This window comes from Triticum aestivum, chromosome 4B (assembly GCF_018294505.1).
Source record: "Triticum aestivum cultivar Chinese Spring chromosome 4B, IWGSC CS RefSeq v2.1, whole genome shotgun sequence".
Classification (NCBI taxonomy): Eukaryota; Viridiplantae; Streptophyta; class Magnoliopsida; order Poales; family Poaceae; genus Triticum; species Triticum aestivum.
In genome coordinates this window covers 3,175,252-3,200,622 of record NC_057804.1, presented here as the reverse complement: position 1 = coordinate 3,200,622, position 25,371 = coordinate 3,175,252, and the positions used below count along the sequence as shown (strand labels likewise).

General features: G+C 44.8%; 1 long non-coding RNA gene across 1 annotated transcript; it reads left to right on the top strand.

Annotated features, from left to right (window-relative positions):
• Positions 1–12,065: 12,065 nt before the first annotated feature.
• On the top strand, positions 12,066–14,350 carry LOC123094138 (uncharacterized). The gene is made up of 3 exons (XR_006445760.1): positions 12,066–13,393; positions 13,471–13,562; positions 14,151–14,350. It is a non-coding gene; the product is annotated as an uncharacterized lncRNA (long non-coding RNA).
• Positions 14,351–25,371: the final 11,021 nt, after the last annotated feature.

Here is a 25,371-nt window from a genome sequence, read left to right as displayed (position 1 = left end):
GTCTGCTTAGCGTCGAGGAACCGACGAAATTTGAAGATGCAAATACGGAGAAGTGTTGGCGTCGTGCTATGGATGAGGAGTTGGGATCGATCCGAGACAACAATACATGGGAGCTCGTGGATCCACCCAACGACCATAAAATCATAGGGCTCAAGTGGGTGTACAAGGTCAAGAAAGATGCCGAAGGAAACTTGGTGAAGCATAAGGCAAGGCTCGTAGCCAAAGGATACGTGCAAGAGCAAGGTGTAGACTTCGAGGAAGTGTTCGCTCCTGTCACAAGGATGGAATCGGTGAGGCTAGTTATAGCTCTCGCGGCTCAAGAATCTTGGAGGCTACATCACATGGATGTAAAATCCGCTTTTTTGAACGGGGAGTTAAAAGAAGAAGTGTATGTGAAGCAACCACCGGGTTACATCAAAAAGGGAGAGGCGCACAAGGTGTTGAAACTACACAAGGCATTGTACGGGCTATGCCAAGCTCCTCGGGCGTGGAACATCAAGCTTGATCGTACACTAGTTTCTCTTGGTTTTGAGAAAAGTCCACTGGAGCATGCTATGTACAAGCGAGGTAAAGGCAAGGATCGTCTCCTAGTGGGCATCTATGTTGATGATCTCTTGATAACTGGAGCAGATGAGGAGGAGATTGCTAAATTCAAGCTACAAATGAAGGAGCTTTTCAAGATGAGTGATCTAGGGCTCTTGACTTACTATCTCGGGATCGAGGTACAGCAAAAGCCGGAGGGAATCACGTTATGCCAGGAGGCATATGCAAAGAAGATTCTTGAAAGCTGTAGCATGGAGGACTGCAATCCAAGTCATGTTCCAATGGAGCCTCGCCTTAAACTTAGCAAAAGGAGCCAAGCACCCGCGGTTGATGCAACGGACTATAGAAGTGTGGTCGGAAGCCTAAGGTATCTTGTGAATACACGACCAGACTTGGCCTATTCCGTTGGCGTAGTGAATCGCTTCATGGAAGCACCCACGACAGAACATTGGGCAGCTGTGAAACAAATACTCAGGTACATCAAAGGGACAACTAACTTCGGTTGTGTCTATTTGAGAGAGAAGCGGAAGGAGATGGTGGAGCTACTTGGCTACAGTGATAGCGACTTGGCAGGAGATATTGACGACCGTAAAAGTACCTCGGGCGTGGCATATTTCTTGGGAAGAAGCATAGTGAGTTGGCTATCACAAAAGCAGAAGGTGGTCGCATTATCATCCTGTGAAGCGGAGTATATTGCAGCTGCAACCACGGCAGGTCAAGGTGTGTGGCTAGAAAGGCTACTCGGTGACCTCACTGACAAAGAACCGGAAGGAGTGGTGCTTTATGTTGACAACAAGTCCACGATTGCTCTATGTAAGAATCCAGTGCATCATGATAGAAGTAAGCACATTGATATACGGTATCACTACATACGAGATTGCGTGGAAGAAGGCAAGATTGAAGTCAACTACATTTGCACCGATGATCAGCTTGCAGATATCCTGACCAAGTCTTTGGGACGACAGAAGTTCACGGAGATGCGGGGAAGGATCGGCGTCCAAGCTGTGAAGTGAGGACATCGTGGTTGGGGGGGTGATTGTTGGAATCAACCACGTAGTAGAAGTCCTGTCCGGTATGGACTAGGAGCAGTCACCGACTCGGTTTGGGTTAGCTAGCTTTGTACTAGTATAAATATAGCTGTACCCCTACGTTGTAATATCAGATCAATCAAAGCAATAAAAGTACAAAGGCTCGACACGAGCCTGTTGCTATAACTCGGCGTGTTGTCTCGTGAGCTACGGGGTTAATCGGTCGGCCGGCTGCGCAGAGCTAGCTAGTGCAAGCTAGCTTCTTCTGGTAGTGTGAAGCTAATCGATCCACCAGGGTGCTTGCCTGCTTATTGTTGCACGTACGTCCGTTGGCCAAAGTATCGGCCAACCGGGACTCGACGGAAAGTACTCGTCGGTGTTCGTACGTTTGGGACCGAAGCCAACATTGTAGACGCGTCCGGACACTATGCGTCCTGAACCAAACCGTGCCGGATTCGAGTCAGGGCCGGTCTCCATCTTGAGGTTTGGTACTGGGTGTGTCGGTACATGGAGAACGGTCTCCATCTTGGGCACTACGGCCCGGCTCGAGTGAATTGCAGAAAACCATGATATTTGGGCTTCGTTTGCGGAAAACCATCGGGTCACTAATTTTTTGCAAAGATCACCGCGGATTCGGTAAACTTATTGCAAATAGCACTAATCAGGTGATTTGCTGCGTTTAATCACTTTCTGACAAGTGGGGCCGGGTTATAAGGAGCTGACTTGGCAAAATAATTGCATACACACCCCTGAATTTCACAAATACACCCTTATTAAAAAAATTAAAAAAGCAATCAGCCCCTTTCACCCCCGTCGTCTACCTCCTCCCAGGCGGCGGCGGCGAAGCCGAACACCAAATCCGGCGAGGCCTTCAACGCGGCGCTCCTTGGGGACATCAGGGTGACCGCGCCGGAGCTGGTGCCGCCGTCTTCCTCGTGCGCAGCAGCAGGTGGGCACAACGGTCGGCAAGCCGCGCGACGGAGCAGGAGGCCGTGGGGCTGTGCCGCGGGCGCGCCGACCCGCACGCGGTCACCGTACGCCACCGCGATGCGCTCGGGGGCGGGCACACTGCGCTTGACTGGTCGCTCCTGCCCATCTCCTCCCTGCTCCACCACCTTCTCGTCTCCGTGTCCGCTCTGCCGGGGCTCACGCTCCCCGCCACGGCAACCCGACAGTCGGCAGGGTCAGGTTGCCGCCGTATCAGCCGAGCCACGCCACCTAGTGAAGAAAAGCAGCGGGGTTGCGTGGGCGGTGCTACGCCTCGGCGGCGTCATGTTCGGCCACGACTACTTCACCGCCGCCAACGACCGCGGCGTCTGGCGTGCCTTTCCGCTGTTCGCCAGGGTGAAGGGACTCACCATCCGGCCCCAAGGCTAGCACTGGATCCTCTCCCCGAAGCCGCGCGGCGACGGTCGGTGACGCGTTCTCTCGGTTGGTCTCTCCGGTGTGCGTTCGCGTGCTTGTCGCGGTCACCGGCCTCCGCATGCTGTCGAGGCAGGGGCGAGCAAAAGGGCACGAAGCCGGCGGAGGAGCATCCAGGATCTAGCTGGGGCGAGGTGCAGGAGGGCTGGGAGCACGGATCCACACACGCCGGTGGGTCAGAGGCTCTTCCTTGCGTCGACGGCGGCTTCGGCTCTGGCGCAGTCACCCTTCCATCCACAGAGAAGAAGGTTAGAGAGGGAGCTCGAGATCCCGGCAGGTTCGCCGGTGGCAGGTATCCCACCCTCAGTCGTCCCCCCTTCCATCATCCATCCCGCCCACGAGCGCCAGCAAGGGACGACCTCCCTCAGCCGAGTACCCGGCAAACCAGCCTCCCTCCTCCCACGCGTGACAGCTCCGACCATGGCGCGGCATCCCGGCGGGTTTGGTCGATTCGGTCCTTGCAGTTTGTGCACAGGGATCTGATTGAGTTTATTTTTTAGATTCAAGGGTGTGTATGCAATTGTTTTGCCAAGTCAGCTCCTTACAGCCCAGCCCCACTTGTCAGAAAGTGATCACACGCAGCAAATCACCCAATTAGTGCTATTTGCAACAAGTTTACCGAATCCGCGGTGATCTTTGCAAAAAATTAGTGCCCAGTAGTTTTCCGCAAACGAAGCCCCAAATGTGGTGGTTTTCTGCAATTCACCCGTCCGTGTCATATACGATTTTTTTTGCATGCATCACGGAAGCATGCATGCATGTTATCCAAGCGACGCACATCCGCACTATCTCAACTATCCCCTTACAGGCCGTCTGCACAACGCGTCGATACGGTCCACACAGCAGCCCACGACAGCACCCAACAAGCCGAGGGCGCCACGGCTACTCCTGCACTTGCCGGAGTATCTGCATCGAGTTGTGCCATTACGATTACGCCCAAGAAAAAGAAGATATTTTCGTCAAACACTACGAAAAGCCACTACGACATGCACCATCCATGCGCCTGGCCGGTGTTAGACAGACACAGCTCCTCGTCATACTTCGAACATCGACACTTCATCACTGTTAAGGACACTTCCAAAGGACGTATCATTGTCGACATCCGCTGCAATGTCCAAACCGGCACTTCATTGCCAAAGTCTTCATCAATATGGTCATCACCAACACAATGCCGCCCCCTTGTCCACAAGACGGACATCTCTAGCGTCAGTTGACATCATAACTGCAGGATGTCTTATCGACGCCGATAAGGACCGTGTCATCTACGACGGCATAACTGCACCGGCACGACATCACTACAGTGCTAGACCCATACACGGCGGTCACATGGTCCTGCCAAAACCGTTGTGAGCTCGATGAGTTTCCTTCGTGTCGGAGTTGAATCCGGCGGATCTCGGTTAGGGGGTCTCGAGCTAGTGATCTTGGCTTAAAGATAATAGGACAAAGAGGGACACGATGTTTTACCCAGGTTCAGGCCCTCTCGAAGAGGTAAAATCCTACGCCATGCTTCTATGGAATTGATTGTGGGTGGGGTACAATGTATAAGATCATCTACCCCGAGATCATATGAGTATGAATTTATCCCTATGGTTTAAACCCCTCGGATTATATAGGCACTAGTGTTACCTATAGTTACATGTAGGTCGGTTACATCAAGGGATAAACATGACGATGATTCAAATGTGTCTTGAAGTATGCACCAAGTCTTTGGAGGATTCCATCTTGAGCACACCATGAGGCATGGCAAACGTGGCCCACTTGTCCTTTGTCTGGAGGTCCACTGCACACCCAATGGTTGGGAGAGCTGATGTGATTAGCACCGCTGAATCCAGAACACCGTCACCTCGGTATTGAAAAAAACCGGTGGCCTCATCGCGTACCACACCCTCTGACACCCGCAAGGAACATTGTCGATGACTGCAGATCCGTCATCTATGACTTTTTGCCAAATAATTTGCTTCTGGCTTTATACGGCGACATTGACTAATGATGACTACAACATAGACCACAATTATTATATCATCATCACGGCTACCTCGACATCGGCACCAAAGCCCTCGTCTACAACTACACATCGGCAACAGTTTCAGTCAACAACGTCCTCGTCATCACTAGGGCCCAGACTACCACTATTGTGACCGCGGGAGAAAATTGGCAAGAGAAAAGGAAGGCATAGAAAGAGACATGGTCCCAGCCTTAGGTGACAACTTATCATTCATTAGAGAAGCGGTGATGATGGTGAAGAAGAGAAGATGGCAGACACACAAGCTCCAATTTCAGTCGCCCTCGGACGCAGCAAGATGATGAGAAGCGGAGGAGAGGTAGTTGCAGCGGTTAAGGTTTTTCCCGGGCTGCCAGCGGAGGTGACGCGAGGTCGCACGGGTCAAGTCTACGCGCCATACTCTTAATTTCTTTGGATTAGTATTAATTGTTTGGATAACTGACTTAGATTCATGCGATGACAAATTCTGTCTCAACAGACCACTGGACAATATGATGCAACAAGGAGAATTGAACGGCCAATTCACAAACCAATCTTCAGTAACTTAATAAACCATATCAATCTATGCTATTCCAATAAATTCATGGCCCATAAATAAATTGTTTCTGATGGTAAAATATGGTAGTCAGACATCTTTAGAAACCCAACCAATAGCAAATAAAATCATGGTCCGTAAGCAAATAAATGCTAGTCAATCTCTTATATTTGATAATCCAATAAAGCCGACCAGTCACAGACACATATCTGTTTTGCACGTTGAAGTATTACATAAAATCTATGATTTCTAAGCAAAACATAAACCTAAATTGTATATTTGTTTTGCATCAAGATTTGTCCCATATGGTCCTCATATTGTGCTAAAAAATATTTCCCCCGTGGCAGTGCACATGCACATACGGTCAGTTTAGAAAACCAGATGACAAAACAGTGGAAAAAAGACATAGCTGGCATGTTCAGATGGCATCAAAAATTCAGGAAAAAACTAAATTGGGTCATTTCTGTCACAAACTTTCCTAAAATGGGATAATATATGTGAAAAACATGAATTCTGAGGGTCAGAAAAATGGAATCCAGTCATATGTTTTATATAATTGGATTAATATGCCAATTTCCAGCTCTCTAGACCATTCATGTAAATCCCATCTAACCATTCTTATGAATAGAAAAAGAAAATAAACTTGTTGTAATCGTAATGAGTGCAGCGATTCGGTGGCCAGTCTCATCTGCACCTGGTCAGAAATCCGAGTAAACTGTTTTATAGACCTCGAATTTGTCTTTTTTTACCGAGAGTTGCTTAGTTGTCCAAATGATTTGAAAATTGGGGCAGACCTCACGCATCAAATTGTCTACCATGGGAAAACAATTTGGAATTATTTGAATATCTCTAGTATTTGTTTTGATTTGTTATTCAAAACGGGTGCAGATGAGCCCGGACTCAGAAAAGGATTTTCGTAATTGTCATCCTTATCTAGTGCCTATAGAATCGACGACCCCCATAGGGCAAGGTAGGGTCGGCCCTACCTTGATTTTGTGAAAAACATTACATGTCGGCATCATCGGTTTCATGCTGTTTGGTTATGTTCGTCGTCAGTTGCGGCACTAGCAGCTGAATCTGGTGATGTCAAAAGCTTCAATAAATACATGTGTACTGCGTACACATATACATTAGTTTATAGCTGGGTTTTGCTTGCTAAAGAGAATTATGTGATGTGCTAGACATCATAGTCAAAGTGTAGCTTCGCCACTATTCGCTGTTGCTTCACCGGAAAAATGGAGAATGGCATAATCCTAGCACTCTATCACCTGGCAGGAAGCGCACCTTGGTGGCTCGTACAATTAAACCCTTTAACAGTCGCGCAAGGGGCGCATCCTCGCGACGTCCACGTGGATTAGCTACGAGACAAAGGGGTTCGCTTCGTCTCGAGAAGAAAGAGAGAAAGGGATTGGCCAGGGGCCCAGCCCCGAGTCCTCATCCCCCGATTCCTCTCCCTTTCCCTCGTTGCCGCCGCCGCCACCACCACCTGTGACCTTCTCGCAGCTGCCGTCATCACCCACGCCCTCCCAAATGGCTGACTCTCCCATCTCTTTTCTCCTTCCCTAAGCTTCTCCTGCAGTAGGTGGAGCCCATCGCAAGCAGACCGCACACTCCCTGCGCTCGCCCTTCCATGCTGCTGCGGTGCGCGGGGGGAGCAGGCGGCTCGCGAGCGACGCCTCCGCGGCGAGGGAGCCCTCCGCGGAGCTGGTGGACGTGCCCCTGGCGCAGGCGGGGGAGGGGATCGCCGAGTGCGAGCGGCTGCGCTGGTTCATCAGCGAGGTGCGCCTCATCTACGCCGCCTCCTTCCTTCGTCACTGCCTGCTTTCACTTCAAATTCTGCTTTGGAAAAATGTTTGGGGAATTCTACTGTCAGTTGCGATGCGCACTAGCAATCATTACGTAGTTTAAGCATGGTGAGGTTCGATTGCTTGTTGGTTGCCCGATTGGGATGGAGTTTGCTTGCCTATACTCTGAACAAGTATAAGATAGTGCTGCCTCCTATAATCTGAAGAATGTGCTACTCGATTCGAACTCAATCTTGTCTGTTTTGTGTTTATTTCTTTCCTTTCATCTCAATTTGGGGTTGTTCTCTTACTTGCTCGTTTGGCAGGGTGACCAAGTAGATGAGGTCTCCTTATTACCCGTGTGTTTACCACCGTCAAACCTCTCACTATTCCTCCAGAATTCTCTTTGAATTTGGGGATGAAACAAAGGATGAATGAATCGATTGATTGGCGGCACGCAGACGACAGGGGTGGGATGCCGCACTCGGGAGCCGCTATGGATCGTCTTTGAGGGTGTCCGGCGACATCCGCATCGAGACTTACCTCCAGGTTTCTCTCAACAAAGTTCGTTGATTACATATTTGCACAGATGCCACTTTGCAAGGCACGACAAGACGATTGCATAGGCATCCACCTCTGCGGTTCGGCAAGGTTCACCTCTACAACAACTACACCAGGGACTGGGGCACATACAACGTCTGCGTCAGCGTCAAAGCTGAGGCAGGCAACTCATCTAAATGTGCTGTTTCATATGCCGGTAACCCACACGCATTGAAACCATCAATTTCTAATGTATCTGTACATACATTTGCAGATTGTATCTCAATGTAACATATACGAAGGAGGACAGAAGACTCTATTCAAATACATGCGAGAGAAGGTACCTGCATCTTCTGACAAGATGAGACGAGACGAGACTGAGCATTTGCATATATCTTAGTTACAGCTACTGATGAATGCTGTTGCAGGCTGCCGACAGTGAAGAGACAGTGGCCGGGTGGATCAGGTCGGAGGGCGACGCGTTGCTGCACGGGGCGTTGTGTGCCTGGTAGATGGCCCGGGCACCGAGGGCATCTTCAGGCTGGAGTAGTACTGGTGATGAACATGATATCCCCTTCCCCTCCTCACACCATCTGTCTGCACTTGATGTATGTGTGCCACTCACTAAGTGACGTCTCTGCATAATGTGGTGGTATCTGACTAAGCTCTGAAGTAGGTTCACCTTTTTTTGGTTGGTTGAATGAACTCCATCATCAAGCATAATTTTGATGTTTCTTCACCTTCTGCACATGTACTCTAATCAGTTAAGTTAGGCCTATGATTGACAGATGTTTTTCTTCTACTTTCCGTTATGACTTTTGTTCAAAAATTATTTTCATGGTTTGATATGCTTACCACAGTAGTAAATTTGCGAGCGGGTCATTGTGGTCGGGGAGGTGGATGCCACCTACCTGCTGCCCAACACCAAGATCACGCTTGAGACACTCAGGGACTTTGTCTATCTCCACGCACACACCAACACGGTATCTATTCCTATGCAGTTTTCTGTTATGTTATTTGAATCTTACTGTGTTAATGGGGAACATTAGTTAACTCAGGCCGCTATCTCCGCGCACACACCAGCAAATGGATGCTGCATTTTCTTGAATGTGGCATGATATTCTAGATAGAGGTAGTTATGAATTTATTTTCCATTTCCGAAGTATCGACCACATAGGGAATCAGACTATATTACCGTGGGGGTTCCATACTTTATTTTGTTCTTACATCGCGAAATATAGTTGATGAAAAGCTGTTAGTATTTTGATGAATTTGCTTGTTTGCATGATCGGTGTATAGGTAATCTTGGGATACCAAGACTATATCCTGCAACAATGGGAAAGAAATATGTTTTCCTTCTTGCAATTCATTATGTCGCGCCGTTTCTCCCTTGCTTTGGTTTGTTAGAAATAGCTTAACACTTGCTGTCTAATCTTCTGCACATAGGCGCGGTTGCTCGGGTAAGGCACCAGCTTGCCTACCCAACCCACATTTTTTTCAATAAAAATCGACTTTTGTATATCGACACACCCATAATGACCATCAGTGACTGCACTACAGGAAAATCCGGTTTTCCCGTGTGTTAGCCTATAAGCCGAGTGTTATTTTTCTGGTACCCGGCTTATGCCCCTCTAAGCCGAGTCTCGAGAAAAAAACACCCGGTAAATATGAAGAACTCGGCTTATGGTCATCTATAAGCCGAGTGTTGCAAAAAAGCTCTCGGCTTATATAAACCACACGGTATCTACGGGAAAAAGCACCCGGCTTACAGGACACATTCGGCAAAGACATCTGCCACGTGTCTGCAACGGAGGTGGTTGACGGCACCATCACGGAGCAGCCTATAAGCCGTGTGTCCGAAGTAGGCACTCGGCTTACATTGTCTATAAGTTGTGTGCCCCACCTAAGCACTCGGCTTACAGGACATATAAGCCGTGTGCCCGGTGAAAGCACTAGGCTTACATTTTTGCGGATTTTTTGCAACCCATAACATTTACGCGAAATTGGTTTAAGATGGTCTTCATTGCATTTATATTTACTACTTAATTAGCATTATTATTCTCACCTATTTTCTGTCGGTTAGTTTTCATGGGTCTTATCTGTGAAACTCTCAGTTTAACGCCACTTTAATATTTTGATGACTCTTTCGACCCCCTAGTGTACCCATATTATGATGACATGCAAAATCCACAACTGAAAGTTCACTCTACGCCGAGTGCTCTGCTCTTCGTCCAGAGCCAAGGCATGGGCACTCGGTAACGCGAAGTAAGGCATGGCGCCGAGGTAATTTTGCCCCCGGGTGGCTGGCATGCCCCTCCCTCGCCTGCAAAAGGCCTACGCATGTTGCAAAGACATCACACAGGATCTTACATCCGCTTCTGGGCATGATTTGATGTGCCGCCTTGCAGATCTGCAAATTCCGGCGCCAAAACCCTAGTAGTGCAATAAATGTCTCAAATATTCCAGGCAGGTCCGAAAAATGCAGGGGCATGTCACGTGTCATTCGATGGGCTCCTTTGAGAGCACGAAAGGTTTTGAGGCCAACGGAGCAACAGGGCCCGCACTTCCTTCACAAACCCGACTCGTTCCCTCTTGGTACCTAGAGACTACATCGGAGATGGTGTAGTTTACAAGCAGCATCAGGTAAGGCCTACTCGAAACGCGCCCAAAATTTTACCACACCCTACAGGAGTCATATGATGACACCGTGCCAGCACCCGATGATTTCGGGCATTATACGATTTTCCGAGGATTTAAGCGGTTGGATCAGGCATGGCGCCGAGGTAATTTTGTCCCTTATCTGCAAATGAGCTACCCATGTATGGGTGAAATGATGATACCATGGCAAGTTTCTACCTTTTCAGACTTCATTTGTAGTGCTTTTCAATTTCAGGGTCATTTAACTCAAAAAAATAGCAATCCGCGTAGAGGGAAGTGTTCATATACTTCTGCATCACCAAAAATTATGAAAAATTACCATTCGTCCTATATCACATGTGCCCACGCCGTGTAAAAAAAATCATGATTTTATCGCGCTCCTAGTGTTCAATAATATCCAAGCCACACCATTACCGCAGAACGTTTACTATACCATGTCATCGCCATCCGTAAGGGGGCCACACCCCGGAACCGCGTGCTACCTCTTCACACATGCCACCACACCTTAAGGCATGCATGAGGGCCCCGTGCGACGCTTCGGTGGCATTGCTACCCCCAAGGCCCCCGTCCCGCCTAACCCTGGAGCGGTTGACCAGGAGATCTAACCCTTTGACTTTCACCGGACGGGCTTTGACCAATGGATCACTCCACTCGATTGTGGTAGGTCAGCCCATAGAAACACTTCGGAACAAGGTCCGGGCCAAAACCACCACAAGATTCTCTCCGTAACGACCCGACGCGGCCGTTTCCCCCATCCAGGTGCCGACGGCGGCGCCGTCCGTGAAGGGGGTCACACTCCGAAGACGCGTGTCGGGTGTTGGCACTCGCCACCACACCCAACGCAGGATTTGGCGGCATGGCTAGCCTCCGGAGGCCGCCAACCACAATCGTAAACACGCGAAGAGCAATCCTTGTTTGCACCAAAACAAGTCGTCGAGCCGTCTAGTTTCTGTGAACCGCCCGGTTCACCGGGTTTTAGAAAAAACTGACTGGTTCGACCATTTTTTCAAAAGAAAATACAAAAAATATAAAATGAAAATACAAAAAGTACAGTAAAACAAAGAAAACAGCTGTACTAAAATAATAATGTAAACCGTGTACTAATATTTGACACTCAGCTTACCTTAGCACAGAACGCGCGGGAATTAACAAAAATCAGGCGTGCTTGCTCTGTTTCCCCAAAATCGACCGCTGTTTTCCCCCGAAATCAGACGGGCCGCCAAAATCCTCGGTGCCTGCCCACCACTCGTACACAATCCCACTCCCCATCTCCTGGCTCCAATCCGCCGCCCACTTCACCGCCGGCGACCGCGACGGCTCATCTCCTCCCTCCCACATGCCCGCCGCCTGCAACCACCGGCGACCTTTCTCATGGGTTCAACCCCATCCCCCACCCTCCCCTCACGTTCTCTCCCAGATCGGATCGGATCGAGAGGCAGCAGGTCAGCCGACGGCCAGATTCGCGGCGGTCCGTCTCTCGGCCCTCTTTTTTCTGCTCCCAGTTCAGATCGAGCAGCATGTCCGTTGTTGATTTAGCAGGCCACAGAGTTGTTGATTCCATTGTTGACTTAACAGACTAGTCCGTTGTTGATTCGATTTCGTAGGCCATGGAATGGAGTTGGTGAAGTTGGCGCTCCTACGTCAACTTGGTTAGAGGTCCAAGTTCGAGGGACCTGACGAGAAGGAGGACAAGGAGCACCGGGAACCAAGACCTCGATATAGCCATGGCAGTAGCCGCACCTTCCCCTCCCACAACGTCTTTCTTCTCCTCCCCGCAACATGCATCTCTCTCTGTTCGTGGTGTACAAATTGTTGATTTTTTTTATGATTAGAGTAAGTCAGTAGAAAAGTTTGACACTTGACGAAATTCCATGGGGATTAGGCACAGGAATCCATCCCAGGAGAGACGAGAGCAAAGATGCCTATATTGACGAAATTCTTGATTGTTGGATCACGAGGATCCAGGATCTCTCTCCACCGCCAAATCTGACTTGTTGGATAGCACTTGCACTTGTATGTACAGACAAATGAATCTGCATCACTTTTTGACCGGCATCTGAAAACTGAGACGTGCAGACCCATTTGTAAACATCACTGATGCAGATCTGTTCCTAGTGTAGATTTGGACACAATCCCTCTTGACTTTGAGGTTTTTTTCCCAAGTCATCGCTGCTCTGTTCTAGCCTATTTTCTATTCTGGTTGTGAAACCAAACTATGGTGGTGAGGTCCCTCCTGGGTTTGGTTTACTCTGAGGTCGTGCACCACGATTCCAGGTTCTTGTGTAGTGGTATGACGAAATTCTGTAATTCATATCATATCTTGTTCAATATGATGCGTTTATGGTTGATGCTCATGCTCATGAATGGTATTTCATTTTGCACCTGATCTAGCTCACTGTTTCCCTAAAATTGCTACTGGATATACATTGTTTGGTTAGTGCTTCCATTCTTGGTGGACTAAATTGGATGAAGAAAATGTGTCGATTTTGTACGGTAAAAAGTTGCTACCTTGCCCTAGATGTCTACATTACTAATTATGCTCTTTTCATCTACAAATAAATTATCACACCTCACTGGCCTCTTGTAGGTCATGTGGTTTTTTGGGAAGACCAATCCTGCTTTATAAATAACTTATCACACCTCACTGCCCTGTTTATTTTATAGCTCACAATTTGCTGTTGTACATGCTGATTGTAGTCAATCTGTTGGATGCTTTGACCTAGTTACATCACATATTTTAAAATTGATGTGCTAGTCTTTTTCATAAATTTGTTGACGGGTTATTCTTGTAGGCACCAAAATCTGATAATACATATGTTTGTGTGGCGTTGGCTGCGTGGTCATTTGTTACTCGTTTTTCTCCATGACCCGTTCAGCTTATGTAAGGGTAATTGTAGTTCTATATATTCACCACTTTTGCTACAGCCAAGTGAAATAATTGATTGTTTCCTCATGCAGGTGTAGTAGGTGTACACGGAAAAAGAGAAAGTTTTTAGGAGATGAGGAGTTACTGAAGTGCAAGGCCTCGATGAGTCCAAATCAACTCAATGGTATGTTTTGTGCTGGGCACTCAATCATTATTTGAAGAGCTGTGAGTTTGCACTGCTACTATTTGAAGAAACTGTACATTTTGAGACTTTAGTTGCTGGGAACGGAAAGCTGGATGTCTAGTGTATGTTTAGTACAGGTAGAAATTTTCTACCCTACCACTTGCTGTTGTGCATGCTGATTCTGTTCATGTATTGGATGCCTCAGACCTAGTTACATAACATATATCTAAATTAATGTGCTTGTCCTTTTTATAAATTTGTGATGTCTTATTTTTGTAACCACCAATATCTGATATTACATATTTTTGAGTTTTTATGGCAGCCTAGTCATTTGTTAATCCGTTCATCCTGATTATCGGTTCAACTTATGGTAGTTCTATATTAGTTGACCTTAGACTCTGGGAAAATTGTGAAATCTATGCATTGTATATTTTTGTGTGCTAGATCGAGGGCTTCAAGATAGAACTTGTTGTGAATCTTCTAGTATCTGTGTTAATTCTTATATGTTGATGCTTGTTGACTCTTGTGCCTTTTCAATCGTCTACAACTTAACTTTATAAACTCATGCGTGTGGGAATGGACTTGCAGGTTTGCATCGCAGATGCCGTCGACGGTGAGCATACATGCTGCGGTGGAAGCTCATTGCATCTTTTAGGTTCATGCTTGGTGTGAACTTAGAACTCATGCTTTCGTTTGTGAACTGTTGTTGCATATATACGTATGTTGGATATGTATGCATTTGTGAACTTGGAACTCATCCTTTCATTTGTGAACATATGTATGCATGTGTGGACTTTGAACTAATGGTCGGTTTGTTATGTTGTCAAGTTGTAATATATTGTTGATGTGAACCTTCGTTGGATATATATATATATATATATATATATATATATATATATATATATATATATATATATATATGTTGTAGACATATTTGTTAGATATGTATTGCTGGATATATATATATTTATATGTTGCTGCTGCTGCCCCCTGAAGCCAAAAAATAATATGATATCCGGGCTATAAGCCGAGTATCTCAGGGATCTAGCACCCGGCTTAAAGCATATATGCCATGGCCCTGTCAAATATAAACCGAGAGGATGGCCCTCGGTTTATGTATAAACCGGGCTGCGCACGACAACCCTTGGTTTATGTATAAACCGGGCTGCTCACCTTGGCCCTCGGTTTATGTATAAACCGTGTTGCTCACCTTGGCCCTCGGTTTATACAGACAGTGACGTGTGGCCGTTAACACTTGGCTGCCGTCATGTTACTTTATTAAACCGAGTGCCACGTATAAACACTCGGCTTATGTATAAACCGAGTGTTTTTGCCACGGCACCCGGCTTATACCTGATAAGCCGGTCCACTGTATGCCGTGTACTATAAGCCGGGAGTTTTACTCGGCTTATATATAAACCGAGTTTAAATCGGCATAAGCCGAGTGTAATAGGTACACGGCTTACAATATTTTTCCTGTAGTGCTGTGAGGGTGCAGGTGAGATGTTCCTAGGATTCAGCCAACCTTAAAAGGTGGAGAAGGAGCTTAAGGAGAACCACCAGGTGCTGACATTGAGGCTGCTAAGCTTGCTGTTAAAGAGAAAGGAGATGGGGTTACACAATCTAAAGCAGCAAAAGCTAGCAAGCAAGAGATAACTGCTGCTGTTTCCGAGCCTACAAAGGCTAAAGAGAATGTTTTAAGGCTGGAAGAGAGGTCTAAGTTGAAACCTGGACTTCCACTCAAAGATGATGGAAAAATTGCGTTTGAGAATGACTTCTTCAAGCATCAAGCTTTTCTTACTGTTTCAGGCCAACTTCAGGTTGAAACTTATGCATGTGCACTCAGTCTACCCTTTTATTCAATTAAATCTTCTTAATTAATCTTTCTAATGAATCCAGGCCTTTATATTTGCAGGCAACTAGCTTTGCGTATTCAGGATGTATCATCTCAGGCATCTATTGCTCCACAAAGAAACGAAAGAAAGTGGCCATAAAATTGTCCAAAAGGAGAAAGAACTGAAAGGCCAAGGGGATGTTGCTCTAGGGTACAAAAATGATTAGTTTAGCTATAACTATTGTGTCCTTTAATTACTTCGCCTCGAATTTGCAGGCACACTATTGGTGCTTTGGGAATGTTATTGGATCACCTTTGGTCTCTAATGATTTTTCCACTGTCGTTTATTAATGCCTAACTAATATATAAGTTGTACATGCATCCATGCTAGCAATAACAACTGAAAACTAATGGAAAGAGTGGCTGCCAATCTGGCACCACAAAAGTTCTCTGGTTCAAAGTTTGATCTTCTCGGTGTTCTGCTTGCGTGTAGAGCGATCTGCTCCAGGTCGTGCAGCCTTTTGGCATGGTAGCCAAGTCCGTCATGCTCCGTGCCAAAAATCAGGAGCCCTCTCTGTTTTGTGCGTTTGCTCAAGTTCCAGTTGTGTGGTGGATGTGCGTTTGTGGTTTTTGTGATTGTACCGTGGGGTTTGTGCTGCTGTTGCTGCAGGCCCTTGTCTAGATGGATGACTTGGCTTCTTTATTGAGCGCGATCCAATACTACACTACGATTCAACATAGCGTGAGGTAAGCTTGTGCTTACCTGATGTGGGTACATCTAAGTGAAATTTTCCTTTTGGTGCTTCTGTATCAGCCGATCATCTGTCTGTAGAGTTGTTTATTACATTATATTTTTATGTGTTGTCATTGACCACAATGGCAGAGTTATATCATTTGTGATTTGGATTTGCGAGAGGTTAAAGTTGCATTGTATTACTTAATGTTATTATGCCTCGATCAATTAATAAAATCCAGTATCACTGTTAGTGATAATGATTTTCATGCCCTTATTTGACAGTCACCATGCTCCTGCCATTTCAGGGGAAGAAATGTATACTTGCAGTATTCATCTCATCAGGAACTAACTACTGATCCGAGCTCTCATGGACAGAATCCTGATCAGGTACACATTGATCCCAACTACAGTTTGGGTTCTATGCTCTATTATTGCCTTTTTATCGGAAGTCAGCATTTTTCTGCATTTTTTATTCTACAGGACAGGAGCACACGGGGAAGTGCATGGTTCTTGACAGTGAGGCCCTTTATAAGATCTGTTTCAGGACACTCTCAAGCTGACCACTCTCAGTTGTAAGCGAGATCTTTACCTTCATATTTTCTTCTGATGAATATGAGCACTATGTCAAATGGATCTCCGTAATTCTGAATATTTGTAACTGCATGTTATAATATGCTTAATAACACACAAATAGTAATGCATACTTTCTATTCACAACCCGGAAATTGGAACATAATGTAGTACTTGGCTTCCTTTCTGTATAATTTCTATCCAAACTATTCCTGTAAGGCAGTTTTGGTTTTCTTAGACATGGTCTGAAACTCTAAATGGATTCTATTGGTGACATGGATGACAGTAGCATCATCTAGCATTGAGCGATGACCAAATTAAAATTTCATTTGTACTTTCCCACTAACATGCAGAAAGATTTCAGTTAATATGGTTGGCCACATATGGAGTGCAGTCTAGAAGTTAGAATGATGTTACGCTCTATCCTGCTATCCAGGGTACGCAAGAATAGTGGGATTTGTACTACTAGAAGTATCACATATGCTTTGTATCTTAGCAGCCTTCCGCCCAGTCATTCTTAGCAGGGGATCTTTGGTTATGAGTTCTAATAATTGAAATTTGCATGTAGTCATGAAGCCTTACGTAGACACATGTTTTTTCTGTGTTTTGTGTTTTACACCCTCCATTCCTAAATATAAGTCCTTTTAGAGATTTCAATATGGACTACATACGAAGCAAAATGAATGAATCTACATTCTAAAATATGTTTATATACATTCATATGTAGTCCGTATTGAAAACACTAAAAAGATTTATATTTAGAAACAGAGGGAGTATATCCAAATGAAGCATGGTATGTGCGTGGATGCCATTCTTTCCTCAATAAACATATATTGGTGATCATCAGGCATTTTGTGTTCTACATATGGAGCTCCCTACAGATAGTTGTACAGTACTATTTGTTATTTTTGAATTACCTGTCGTATCTGTAATGAGTAAGCTGTAAAACTACTACTCCTGTTCATATGTGCCTATCATTATCCATGATGCTTGTCTTTGCTTCTAAGCCTAATAGATTTTGTGCATGTGCATTGTTCGTAATGCATTTCTGCTACTGTATCTTATTTATTCCAGCACCAAGATGCTCATGTCAGTGCTTTTAAGCCTCGTATATTTTATGCACGTTCATTGCCCATAAAATATTTATGTTACTGTATCATCTTGGACTGCTTGTCTCCTCACTAAACTAAGTCAACTATCGTATAGACACATTAACAAATACAACAACTAGATTGATGCGCACAATCCCGCATCAAGAGGCGCCACCAGGTGGCGCCCCAACCACTAGTTTTAGGAATGGATAGCCTGGGCGAAGTCTTCAAGCTGGCCATCGATATGTAGCATGGCGAAAAATCTACATTGGGTTGATGGGCTCGGATGAGCAAGCCGAAAATATGCAGGTGCCTCCAATGCATGAAGAATGTCAAGATGCCTGACCTGCAATGCTACTGGAACTCGTATTCCTAGTGCATCCCATTTCGACAAATAAATATCTGATTAAAATCATCCTCAGAACCCAAGTCCCCAAGCTAGCCGAAACCTTGCTCTTGGATATAATCTTATTCCATAGCTACACAAGAAGGGATAGCAAAGATCTAATATAGGGAAGTGGCATTCTACCAGTTCGAGTATACGTAGATGGAAAGGATAGCTCGATCAGCTATTTATCGTGCAGCTAAAGATATGGTACTGTAGCACTGGTTTTAGAACCTGCAGTAATAAATAGATACACATTGCTTTAGAGTTACATATATTTGAATTATCACATCTCTGTCGATGATATTTACTTACTTATAACTGCTCAACATGAATTGGAACATAAACACCACTGCATTCTGAGCCTTCAATTTATCCATACCCTTTGTCAAGAAATTTTGGATATAATTATAAATTCGGGCATTGTCCACCCAACAACCACATGTGTATCTGGTCACTTTAGTTAAGACATTGGAGTTTTCCAAAGACTCTTTGTGCAGGAACCAAAGCTTTGTGACTTAAGCACCAGGAAACCACAAAGCAATGAGCAGCCACCACCAGCCAATGCATTCCTCTACCGAGACACATTGGTCTGTAGAGGCAAAGCTCTTTCCACCTAAGCTTGGTATCGTGCAGCAACTGACAGCTCCGCGCTAGGCTTGGACATACCAAAGATTTATATTTAGAAACAGAGGAAGTAATATGGCTAAGCATTAGCTTTGATTGTGCCAGATGTTTGATTCAGTTACACTAACTATCTTGTACCGTGGTGGGATCAATAACTTTAGATATTTTATTTGGAAATGATATATCATTAAATTCACAAATATTTGCCTCGTTACTGAATCTTTCATCAATTCAACTATAAGCGGTTATCATTTGTAACAAAAACACTTAGAAGTTGTAAATACTCGTACGTGGCTGATATTTGCATATTAAGGGCCATGGGTTCTAGATTCACCCCGGGCCATGAAATCTCAGTATTGGTCCTTTAGGCAATGCGCGCCAAATTAAGGCAGAGGCTTCTATCCAACTCCTTCGCACGATTTGGTGGCATGACCCCAATTTGGATACTTTAGTAACAACCTCTAATTTTAGTGCTTGATAGTGGCTGTGTGATCTATGCTAGCTTCTTTTTAACTTGAAACATGTAAAAGTATCCTGCAGATGATATGTGGAACAGAGCAGACTGGAACATGTAAAATGAGCTGCTAATAATTGCATGGTCATTGGTCAGTTGGACATCAGTTGCGGTAGAGATTATCTATAAAATACACTGAGATTTGAGATGATATTATGCTATACTTGGGCACTCTGTAGACTGTATTTGGAATTTCTGTGTAAAGATGTAGAAGGAACTAAAATACAGGAACCCACTAACTTTCTCGACCCAGCATCTATCTTCCCAGATTATCCATAAAAATCTCCACTGCTGCATATTGTTCAGAGATACAACCATTATTTGAGGACTAAGCACCCAGTATAGCTACCATCCGTCCAAATAGGAAGAGAGAGTGGATTTTCTAGCACGTGGTACTCCGATTGTGTAGATAAGAATCATTTACTGTGGTTATTATTGTCCCATAGTGGTCCTACCTAGACATATCACATCTATTGGTCTCTGGACTCTGGAGGGCCTTTATAAATCATCGATTGGTTTTAGTGCTCAGTATTCGGTTTGGCCAGGAAGGTTTAGCTTAGCTACATGCGCATAGTTTACCTTGTAGTAGATTGCTAGATGTTCAGTTATTCATGGTACATTTACATAACATCATGGGTGTAGTAGGAGTGGGAGGTGACAGGAATCCAGGTGCGTGGGGCAACAAACTAATGCACAGTATGTCAAACCGTGGATCGGTGTGAACATATACTAGACCAATTCAAGGGGGAAGTACAACACGGGACACCGAATGAGAATGCATCATCCTATTACCCTCGTTCGATGGCATTATTAAAACGGTGACTAGATTGATGGCATTCTCAGAACGTTGAAACCGTTTGATGGTACTGTTGGAATTTCCTCTACATCAAAACCCTCTGACCGAGCAAATCTATAAGCTCGCCGAGGTCCACATTGTACCGATCTGAAGCAACACATTTAATAAAGTTTGAGGGACCTTCATCTACATCTTATATGAATCAAACCTGCTGACCCGCATCGCCTGCCAAACTAATAAAAATCTCTTTCGAATCGTTGGAAGTGCGATTGATGTGAGATCCTGAAAACTATCCTCCGACACATGGTAATGTGCTCGGAACATACACATCGAAAGATGGACAGAAGTCACATGGGGATAAGATTAGCATGTAGCCTACCAAACTGAAGTCCCCAATCCCCAACATCAGTGATGTCACATCAATGGCGGACAACTTTAATATGGATTCTTAATCAGTAAAATCAATTATGAGATAAATTGGGTGTAGTGAGAGCGCATCTACAAGTTAAAGTGTTTAACTTGTAAGTGAAAATTAATTATGAACAATGTTTAATGTATTTTCATAATTTATGCAGAGATTGGCATCTGTTTTTCACCGACAAACAGGATTGTTGATTTAGATAATTAAATTGATATATAGTAATAAAACTTTACGGATCGGTACTGTAATGTAGGATTGTCCTAAAAGTGCCAAGAAAATGTTCTATTGCAAAATTTCCGGCAAAACCTTCTCAATGTATAACAATAGATGAGCATACCTTGTTTGGATGTGTGTTGGCTAGGTTTTTGTGGAGTGGCATGCGAGAGATATTGGGTTCAAGTGGAACCCTCTTTCCTTTCATATCTTTAGTGCCATTCTAGGTGCTAGAACAGGCAAGTCACGCCATCTAATTTGGATTATCTTCGCAGCCCAAAGCAGAGCGGTTTTGCTGACACAAAATAGTTTTACGATTGAGGCTAAATTCCCCCGCTGACGTGGTGACTGTGTTTTTAAATGCATGATTATTTTGCAGTAGGCGTCCATTGATGAAAGCTAGTTTGCTCCGGCCCTGGAGGAGTTCATCAAGATGCTCCAACGATTATATGCCCAGACCTTCGTCCCAAGGTCGCACGCTGATGGTGACGCCTCATCGTAAAGTGTTTTTTTAGCATCAGTACAGACACAAGCGCTCATATACACGCGCATGCACTCATCTCTATGAACGTACACACTCACACCCTACCCTTATGAGCACCTCTGAAAGACTGAGTCGGCATATCATCTTAAAATTTACGAAGTCACCGTAGGCACCTCGTCGTCGACGGGAACATCTCCTCTCATCGTAAAGTGGAGGATGTGTTGCCCAGCTTTTCAGAACTGGTCCATCTCCGCCACTTAAGGGTCACATCAGTAATGTATGATGCGGATTATTTGGGCTTGTGCATACCTAGTGTGCTATGTCGATTTTATCATTTGGAATTAATTGATCTGCAAGGATGGAAGGGCCGCTTCAGTTCAACTAGACATATGAGCAACCTTGTACAATTACGTCATTTTAGTGTGCCCGGAGAAGAACTTCACTCTGACATATTTTAGGTGGGAAAACTAAAACTCATCAATGAAATAAGGGCATTTAGAGTAGGACAATAAAGTGAGATGTTTGAACTGAATCAACCAGGAAACTGACAGATATTGGAGGATTACTTGTCATTTACAATCTTGAAAATGTGCAATCAGAAGAAGAAGCAACGGAATCAAAACTGATACACAAAAGTCACTTACAAGAGCTAATATTAGAATGGGATGTTCACCGATCTAACAAGGATCCTACATTTGAAAAAATGTTCTTGAAAGTCGTGTACCGCACAGCAATCTTCGAAACCTACGTATTAGAGGGCATGGAGGCACTAATTGTCCAAGTTGGCTATGTGCAAACCTCTCTGTCAAGAATTTGGAGTCTCTTTCTCTGGACGATATGTCTTGGGGAAACCTTCCACCTCCAGGAGAGATTTGGATGGTCAATGATCTTGGTGAAGAGTATCAGGACTGTAACTTAGGACAAAGATTTCAAAATTTGAAAAGGCTAGAATTGGTTAAGATAGAATTGGTTAAGATCGCTCTGAACTCACTCAGCTGCAACTTTCACATCTTATTTGTGATATGCCAGAGCAAGAGAAGTGCATTTTTTGGTTTCCTAGACCAAAGTCTCTCAGATAGAAGACTGCCCAAACCTACTGTCATTGTCTCCAATCCCTTGGACTTCTGGCCCTTGCTCCGCTGTGATAAGACAGGTGGGCTTCGGTCTTGTTTACGCAAAAGAGTGTGGATCAGACACAACTTGTACGTTGAAAATGAGCGGCAAGGATGGCCAGGATGGTGTGCTTTTGAATGGGTTGGTCTTCTCCAATCTAGCTTATCTGAAAGAGTTGGTAATGGAAAGTTTCTCTCCTATGTCGCTAGATCACCTCCTATTGCTAACATCTCTGGAGTTCCTCAGGATAAGTGACTCAAGTAATGTATTATCTCCAGTTCAAAGTGTGAGCCACCATGTGCGTTGCCTGCTACCTATTAAAGGGATAAGTCTGCAACGATGTGGTTGAAGTGGTAAGAAATTGACACAACTGTTCTCTCTTACACCGGAGCTCATTCAACTAGGAACAGAGGGTTTTCATGGGATAAAAAATCTCGGTGTGGCAGGGCAGTCATCAGTATCTTCCTCTACTAAACAGTTGTTTTAAATGAAGGCCAAACTCGTAACTAAAATATTCGTTGAAACTTTATTTTCTTGTTACGATGATTCTCTACTTCACTCTGCAATTCTTTGAACTTTTCAAATGTTTCAGACTTGTGTTTCATCAAGTAGATATACCCATATCTACAGAAATCATCTATGAAGGTGAGAAAATAATGATACCCACCGCATGCTTCAACACTCATTGGACCGCATACATCGGTATGTATTATTTCTAATAAGTCATTAGCTCGCTCCATTGTTCCGGAGAACGGTTCGCAAGTATCAAATGATTCATGATCAGCTGATTCCAAAAGTCCATCAGCATGAAGTTTCTTCATTCACTTTACACCAATATGACCTAAATGGCAGTGCCACAAATATGTTTCACTATCATGATCAATTTTGCATCTTTTGTCATCAATATTATGAATATGTGTATCACTACGATCGAGATTCAATAAGAATAGACCATTCCTCAAGGGTGCATGACCATAAAAGGTATTACTCATATAAGTAGAACAACCATTATTCTCTGATTTAAATGAATAACCATCTCGCATTAAGCAAGATCCAGATATAATGTTCATGCTCAACACATGCACCAAATAAAAATTATTTAAGTATAAAACTAATCCTGAAGGTATATGTAGAGGTAGCGTGCCTACGGCGATCACATCGACCATGGAAAACAATTCCCGACGTGCATCGTCACCTCGTCCTTAGCCAATTTTCGTTTAATCCGCAGCTCCTGTTTCGAGTTACAAATATGAGCAACCGAACCAGTATCAAATACCCAGACGCTTCTATGAGCGCTAGTAAGGAACACATCAATAACATGTATATCAAATATACCTTTGTTCACTTTGCCATTCTTCTTATCTGCCAAATACTTGGGGCAGTTCCGCTTCCAGCGACCACTCCCTTTGTAGTAGAAGCACTTAGTTTCAGGCTTAGGTCCAGTTTTGGGCTTCTTCACGGGAGCGACAACCTGTTTGCCGTTCTTCTTGAAGTTCCCGTTCTTTCCTTTGCCCTTTTTCTTTAAAATAGTGGCCCTTGTTAACCATCAACACTTGATGCTCCTTCTTGATATCTATCTTCGCCGATTTCAGCATCGCGACGAGCTCCGGTATTGTTTTATCCACCCCTTGCATATTATAATTCATCACAAAGCCCTTATAGCTTGGTGGCAGTGATTGAAGAACTCTGTCAATAACACTCTCAACTGAAAGATTAATTCCCAGCTGAGTCAAGTGATTATGATACCCAGACATTTTGAGTATGTGTTCACTGACAAAACTATTCTCCTCCATCTTGCAGCAATAAAACTTGTTGAAGACTTCATATCTCTCAACCCTGGCATTAGCTTGAAATATCAACTTCAGCTCCTGGAACATCTCATATGCTCCATGACAAATTAAGTTCAATTAATCGAATTAATAATGAACTCCCACTTAAATTAACATCCCTCGAACCCGCGTACACCTCCAAGGAAAACACCCCCAAGGGGGAAACGACACAACCGCGCCGCCGTCTTCTGATATATTGATCTAGGGTATCCCCTGGAGGTAGCAGATAGTAGTCTAGAACTTCTCCACGGTGATGCCATCAAGAAGGGAACGACGCCGTATAGCACTGCCACCGCCGGCTTTGGCATCTAGCCAAGAGCAGGTTTTCACCCAGATCTGTTCGAAGAACTCCATCCAGCTTCTTGTGCACGGACAACCGCCTTCTCTATCGGAGACTAGATCAAAAGGATCCAGCCGCTGCCAGATCCATGCAGCCAACACCGGGAGATGATGAAAGTCTCCCTGTAGCGGAGCTAGCATGAACCTGAGCAGATCGAGTCGGAGACGATGATACTCCTGGATCTCAGGCAGACCAGCGAGCCGCCGACACCACCGTGTGCAGATCGTCGGCCACGTGGGGATAAGTTTGAAACATTAAGCATCCCATGATTTAGCTCTATGGGGTTGACCCAACCTATCTACCGGTCCGAGCGTGTAATCTACCAATACAAGCAACTTTGTAAGTAGCCTTATTCGAATACCTGGTGATTTTGCAAATTTCAAACACCCTATCTCCATTAAAGAGGCCTAACTTCACCAGATCCCGTAGCATCCCCGCTCTGCTCGCCTGCCACTTGGAATCCTCGCTGTCGTAGTTAGTTAGGGCACCACAGGTTATCGATGCTAAGAGTCTGAATCTGCTGAGGTAATTTTGGGATGCGTTGCCTTAAAGACTGGAGTGCGGTTGGTCTGTAAACATTGTGTTGAGTTGAGTCAACTTTAAAGAATTGGTATTGGTATAAGTTGATTGACATATCTCTGAATTTTACACACTAATAGAGTATTAGTAGTTTAGCACATGAACAACGTAGCGTCTTATTGCAAGATAGACAATTAGGCTCCTGGTAAGTGTCGTGCCTCTGTATGGTATTGCAGCCATTGACCCAAGATGCATGTTGCTAGCACCCGGTTCACATGGCATGAATGCGGAAGTTGCTAGGGCAGTAGATATTGAAATTGCAGCTTCAAAACTACTT